The sequence below is a fragment of the Sciurus vulgaris genome, assembly GCF_902686455.1.
Source record: "Sciurus vulgaris genome assembly, chromosome: 9".
Taxonomy (NCBI): Eukaryota; Metazoa; Chordata; class Mammalia; order Rodentia; family Sciuridae; genus Sciurus; species Sciurus vulgaris.
The window spans coordinates 84,007,000-84,014,767 of NC_136469.1; positions in this window are offsets into that span (position 1 = coordinate 84,007,000).

A 7,768-nucleotide genomic window follows, 5' to 3' on the forward strand; every position below is an offset into this window, starting at 1 on the left:
CCAAGAGGCTTGTAAAGACACAGCAATTCCCTATAACCACAGCAAGCTCTGTTCTGAGTTCAAAGTTCTGGGCTTCTTTCAGAAAGAAATAACTTCCCATTTCTAACCCTTTGACACTAAGATGACAGACTAAAGCATGGATTTTACTCTAGCTAGATGAGTCACATAACTCTGAGGACTTGCTTTGTTAATCACTGGCAGTGTGATAGCTTTCACCATTCACTCAGCTGGCTTACTATATTTCAGGTATTGTGCCAGGATACATAAGCATGTCAAACAAAATACTGGAAAGCATTCACAATCTGACAGCAGACATGAATAACCTAAATATAACATGTTAAGTATCCTAAGTATAAACAAAGTCCAGTAAGAATAAGAAAGATTTGATAATGCCTGTGACTATGGCTCCCATTTTTTTTATTGGTTCTTATTAGTTATACAAGACAGTAGAATGTATTTTGACATATTATACATATATGGAATATAACTTCTCATTCTTCTGGTTGTACATGATATGGAATTACATTTGTTATGTGATCATATATGCACATAGGACAGTAATGTCCAATTCATTCTACTATCTTTCCTATTCTTATGCCCCCTCCCTTCCCTTCATTCCCCTTTGTCTAGTCCAAAGTACTTCTATTCTTCCCTACCCCCCACCCCCACTGTGAGTTAGCATCCACATACCAGAGAAAAAATTCAGCCTTTGTTTATCGGGATTGGGTTATTTCACTTAGCATGTTATTCTCCAGTTCCAATCATTTACTGGCAAATGCCATAAATTTTTTCTTCTTTATGGATGAGTAATATTCCATTGTGTATATATATCACAATTTCTTTATCCATTCATCTGTTGAAGGGCACCTAGGTTGGTTCTATAGTTTAGCTATCGTGAATTGTATAGCTCCCAGTTGAGTAAGGTACTCATAGTGAATATATTGGCTGCAATGCTGAAAAACACTTCAGATTTCACTATGAGTAAACACCAAGAAATATCCTTGGAAATTCATGCACATTTACATCAAAATACATTAAGAGAATATTCATAGCAGCATTCCATAACATCCCCAAACTAAAAATCATCCAAATGCCTATCAACAATAGACTGGGCAGAAGTTCTCATTGCAAACCACTGGCGCAGAAGGGAGGTGACTACCCTTATTACATTATGTCCCCATCTGATAGAACTGAGCCCAGGTCTGACCCAGCCACAAGTTCTGGAATATATAACAAGGAGGGAGAAGAAAGGGCATTGCCTCAAGGCTTACAGTGTTGTGGAAATCTCTACATTTGTTCTTGATTTTTAAAGAAAAAAAATGGATCTTTTAATTATTATTATAATTTACAGTCCTATCACTGGACTCAGCATCCAGTATAAGGCAAAATTTCAGATTATATAACCACACTGATTTGCACAGTAATTCATACCTTTATCTGCTTGGTATCTTAATTTCTTACACATAATTTGTCATCATGACTGCCCTTCTCATCTCAAGCCATCCACTGACATCTGTGATTCTTTTGTTTGTTACTGTGTTGTTGTTTTGATTGGAGCATGTGTTTATTTCCAGAAACTTGAGAGTTGCCCCTAGGATAAGACTTATCAAAGCTAATACTCAGGAGCATGTGGTAGATGTAGCAAAAACACCACAATGCAGCGGTCATTAGTTGTGGTCATTTAGAATAAGGATAACATTTAATGAAAATATGCCTTTAGTTGCTTTTGACTTATAAGGATACCTCATGAGCTAAATCTTTATTTTTCTTTCATGTTTGGTTTTCCTTTTGCTGAGAATTTTGGTTAGGTCCTTTAGTGTGATGTACATTTATGCTATAATAACTTTTGCTATAATCAAAATGATATTACTAATTCGGGAAAAGGTATCAATTAAAAATAAAAACCCAACACATTTTTGTAATTTAAGAACAGAGTCAACTGCCAAAAGGAGATCAGTAGAGACTTCAGAAAGATTCAACGAAAGGGCATTATTTCTGACTGCTTGTTTAATTAGGTTGCTACATGCAATAAATTTTATATCTAATGTTTAGGGGGGAAAAAAACCTTCCCACAAAACACAAATTAAGAATTTATATAGGTTATAAATACTGGATTTTGTAAAAGAGTGTGTTTTTTATTCAAAGAATTGGTAATTGCAGGAAGGCAAGTCTCATTCAAACAGAATGCTTTCGAATAGAAAGAGCCCATGTTGCAACTTACATGAAAACTAGATGCAGGATATTCTTAAAGCAAATTCACGGATGGTGGATGAAGTACTTTGCAAGGCTCTATTTTATATTGTACAATTTATTTATATAGTAAAGGGATTATATCTGTGATCAAATTTAACTGACTAAAGCCTCTGTGTCAGACATTAATGAACTTGGTCATTCCTAAGTCACACGTGAGCTCTTAGTTACAATATCCTAGTGCTTACACCATTTTACATAGTTTCAGACCGTGTCCAGAAAACAAAACAGTTCACCTTAGCTTACAAATACTAAGAAAATAAACAGTGTATAAATTGTCAGATCAATAAACTAGACACTTTTTTGTTTTGTTTTGTTATCAGGGATTGAACCCAGGGCTTAACCTCTCAGCCACATCCCCAGCACTTTTTTATTTTAAGACAGGGTCTTGCTAAATTGATTAGGGCCTCACTAAGTTGCTGAGGCTGGTTTTGAACCTGATATTCTCCTGTTTCAGCCTCCCAAGCCATGGGATTAAAGGCATATGCCACTGTGCCTGACTAGACATATTTTTAAACAAATTTGTGTAATGGTAATGGCAAAGAAATGTCTATACATTATAAGATGGCCTGGGAAGAGTTGTTGTCTGACTGAAAAACTAACTACTTAATTCCTTGGATTTATCCTATAGAGTGTGAATGGAATTAAGACCTGCTAGAACTCCCATGGACTTTTTTTCCCCCCAGTGCTGGTGATGGAACCCAGGACATTGTGAGCACTCCACTCCCAAATTAAATTCCCAGCCTCGTGGACTTTTAGCATTCATTCCTGGGTGGCAGAGAGTAATATGCACACAAACAATTATTGTGAGACTAAAATCTTCATCTTCTTCCTGTGTTTTGGGATTCTGGGGACAATCTGGATATGACACTGCAGAATAGATTTACGTTGTTGTGTTTTATGTGCTGTGTTGTCCTTCTGCCATCTTCAGGATGGCTTGCTTGTTATTTTCTCCAGTGTTTAGTTGTAATCACTGGTTCTCAAGCTAGAGTTTATTTCCAAAAAGGGGAAACAGAATTTTGTGGGAGTTTTTTATTTGTTTTTTACTGAATTAAAAATACTTATTAGACTCTCATCTTTTGAAGTTAACTTCTGAGCTTATTTGGTTAATAAATGCTTTTTTCTAGTCCAGACATGGTTTTGTTTTGGGGGTTCTTAAAAATCTATACAACAAATTTTCACATACTATTACTTTTTGTATCCTAGACAGTTTTCAAAGGGTGGCTGAAGATATTTTTTGCTTGTTTTTTAGGAAAAAGGAATGATTTCTGCCTGACATGATCTTTTATAATACTTCAATTTTGAAATACAAGAAAGAAAATGGTATTTTCTAACCAAATTTAGTCAGAAAAATGTATGCTAATTAAACTAAGTAAGAAAATTATTTAACAGATGGGTAACTTAAAAATTAGTGTTTTCTGTAAATGAAGTTAGAGCTCTATAGCTGTATTATGAAAGATTATATCTAACCTGCAGAAATCTACTTCATTAGGAGAATTAAATAAAACTTTATAGTAGCATCTCTCTTACATATAAAACTGAGATTGTAAAAGCTAAAGTGAAGGAAGAAACAAAACACTGGCAAGAAGTTATAAAAATCAAACTCCATTTGGTGCTGAAAGTTGTGTATAAACGGTCAAATCACTTTTCCTTAATTTGTATGTTTGTAATCAGATGTTGATTGTGCACAACTAACCAGGATTTTAAGAGTTCTTTTGTTAGTATTTAAATTTTTTTATTCACTTACTTTTTCATGGTACTGGAAATCGAGACCAGACCTCACACATCGCCCAGTCCTGTATTTTTTTAAAGGAACTTTTTTAGTTTATTAAATTATAACAATGTTCCTTTTAATTTGCAAATAAATGTGCCCCCAAGTTCTTATGCTATATTAAAAGAGACGGTCCTTCAAAAAATTATTTTTTAAAACACAGAGGTGTTTTGACCTGCAACCTGACCTAAATGCCCCAAGAGTAACACAGATTCTGTTGTAGCCTTTCCTTGATGTGACACATGAACCAGCAGGTTTTTTGAACGCTATAACAACTGTCTGTGCAAAACGCAGGGGCAGGGGGAGACCTATGCAATTTTATTGCAGATTTATTTTGATTGCAGACTTTAGACATTGTGATTCATCGAAATCATTTTCCACCATCAAATACACATTCCTTTTCTTTATGCTGGTAATTTTGTTTATTTTTCCTTTTCTCTTTCTTTTTTATTCTGCTGACATTTTTTCAATGGTAATGTAGGCTTTAAAGTAAGACAAAGAGTTTCAAGATGGCGGCCTAGAGGGTGGCTGCATTTCATGTTGCTCCAGGACTCAGGATTCAAAAGAGGAGATATTGAGACACTTGGGACCAACTCAAAGCAGCCGGGTGACTCTCACCCGTTGGGAAGGCGTCCCGGATGGGACGGTGGTCCCGGAACGCAGGGAACTTTGTGAAGTAGAGCTGCCCTGTGAGACACCCCTCCCCCCGCTGGAGCAGTGAACTCGGACAACTGGGAGCGCCGTAAAGGAGGCCGCTCAGCACAGCGCTGGGACTCAGAGCAACCACTGGGGCTCCGGTGGCTGCCCAGGGGAGGAGTGGCGAGGAGAGCTGTGTGGACTCAGAACACCGGGGCCTGCCCTGAGGAGGAGGAGGAGGAGCGTGGCCACTTGGATTCGGAGTGACTGCACCAGAGCTACAGGCGGTTGCCAGAGGAGAAGCTCCGCGGCGAGCTGTTTGGACTCAGAACGACTGCTTCTGAACACCGGCGCCTGCCCTGAGGACGAGGAGGAGGAAGAGGAGCGCAGCCGCTTGGATTCAGAGTGACTACACCAGAGCTACAGGCGGTTGCCAGCGGAGGGGCTGCATGGCGAGCTGTTTGGACTCAGACCACTTCTGAACCCCGGGGCCTGCCCGGAGGAGTAGGAGGAGGAGGAGGAGGAGGAGCGCGGCGGGTCGTTTGGACTCGCAGTGACTGCATTAGTGCTCCAGGCGGCTACTCAGAGGAGAAGGCGAGTGGTGAGTTGTTTGGACTTAAAGTGACAGCTCCTGAACACAGGGGGCTGCCTGGAGGAGAAGCGTGGTGGGTCGCTTGGTCTTGAGTGGCCGCACCAGAGCTCCGGGCGGTTGCCCAGAGGACGCGAGCAGCGGGTCACGTGGATTCAGAGCCACTCAGAGTGACCGCTCCTGAACACCCAGGGGGTTATTTGGAGAAGGAGGAGGAACGGGGAGGGTCACTTCGACTTGGAGTGATTGATTGCCCCGGGCTACGGGTGGTTGGTGGGTGGAGGAGGCACGCAGTGAGTTTCTTGGACTCCTAGTGACCGCTCCAGAATACTGGGCGGCTGTCTGGAGGAAGACGCATGCGGCAGGTCTCTGGGTCTCAGAGCGATTGTACGGGGCCCCAGGTGGCTTCTCAGAGGAGGGGCCGCATAGCCAGGCGATTAGAAGCAGAGCAGGGTCCCAGGATCTAGGAGGCTTCTGGGTGGAAGAGCCGCACAGAGACAGGCTTAGGGGCGGAGCGAAGGTTCCAGGACTGCGGGCAGATTCTCTGAGGAGGGGCAGCCTAAGGAGATTCATCTGCGAAGGGTGAGGCTCCCAGGCCCAGGAGGTAGGGCCGGGCCCCTAGGAACTTTGCAGAGGAAGGCAGCCCAGCCCAGGCGGTAGCTGTATATTGAGGGAAACCTCTAGGAGGGAATTGACCAGCGACACCTCCCCACCGGGTGAGTCCTCCCTGCCGGGTGAGGTTTCCCCACAAGGACGGTAAAACCAGAGACTCAGGCCCAAACAGGCCTTGCCTCAGCCCGCAGCCTAGGTCCCCTTTGGATGACCATTGGTCAACAAGTGGAGGTACCTCTGCCCACTAGCAGGGATTATACGCCACCTGAAGGCCACCACTCCTAGAGAGGCAGCTTCCTTGTGGAGCACCGCATTATCAACTTCCTCCAAGACTTCAGCCTACTGAAGGCTAAGGGGGGATATATATAGAAATCTTCAGGGACATTGTAAGTCAATAGAGGAAATCTGCAATATCTCAGCAGTCCACTGATACCTGAACAATATGAGAAAACAAGGAAAGAAAATGCTGCAAACAAATCTAGATGTTACATCAATAAAACCCAATGACAGCATGGCAGAAGAAATGACAGAAAAGGAGTTCAGAATGTACATAATTAAAATGATCAGAGAAGCAAACAATGAGATGAAAGAGCAAATGCACGCACTGAATGATGAGATGAAAGAGCAAATGCAGGCATTGAATGATCGCACCAATCGACAATTAAAAGAGCAAATACAGGAAGCAAAAGATCATTTCAATAAAGAGTAAGAGATATTGAAAAAAAAACAAACAGAAATCCTTGACATGAAGGAAACAATAAACCAAATTAAGAACTCCATAGAAAGCATATCCAGTAGGATAGAACACCTGGAAGACAGAACCTCAGACATTGAAGACAAAATATTTAACCTTGAAAACAAAGTTGAACAAACAGAGAAGATGGTAAGAAATCATGAACAGAATCTACAAGAACTATGGGATATCATGAAAAGGCCAAATTTAAGAATTATTGGGATTGAGGAAGGCCTAGAGAAACAAGCCAAAGGAATGAACAATTTATTCAATGAAATAATATCAGAAAATTTCCCAAATCTGAAGAATGAAATGGAAAATCAAGTTCAAGAGGCTTATAGAACTCCAAATACACAAAATTACAACAGACCCACACCAAGGCACATTATAATGAAAATACCTAACATACAAAATAAAGACAGAATTTTAAAGGCCGCGAGGGAAAAGAACCAAATTACATTCAGGGGGAAACCAAAACGGATTTCAGCAGATTTTTCAATCCAGACCCTAAAAGCTAGAAGGGCCTGGAACAACATTTTTCAAGACCTGAAAGAAAATGGATGCCAACCAAGAATCTTATACCCAGCAAAACTTACCTTCAAATTTGACGATGAAATAAAATCCTTCCATGATTAACAAAAGCTAAAAGAATTTACAAAAAGAAAGCCAACATTACAGAACATTCTCAGCAAAATATTCCATGAGGAAGAGATGAAAAACAAAGAAGCAAATCAGCAAAGGGAGGAATTATTCTAAAGGAATTGTCAAATAAAGGAGGAAACAAGTTGTGTCAAACAAATAAATAAATAAAATTTTTAAAATGAACCAAATGACCGGGAAACCAAATCATATCTCTATAATAACCCTGAATGTTAATGGCCTGAATTCATCAATCAAAAGACATAGACTGGCAGATTGGATTAAAAAGAAAGATCCAACAATATGTTGCCTGCAAGAGACTCACCTCATAGAAAAAGATACCCATAGACTAAAGGTGAAAGGATGGGGAAAAACATACCATGCACATGGACTCAGCAAAAAAGCTGGAATATCCATCCTCATTTCCGATAATGTGGACTTCAAGCCAAAGTTAGTCAGAAGGGATAAAGAAGGTCATTTCATACTGCTTAAGGGAAGCATAAATCAGCAAGATATAACAACATCTATGCCCCAAACA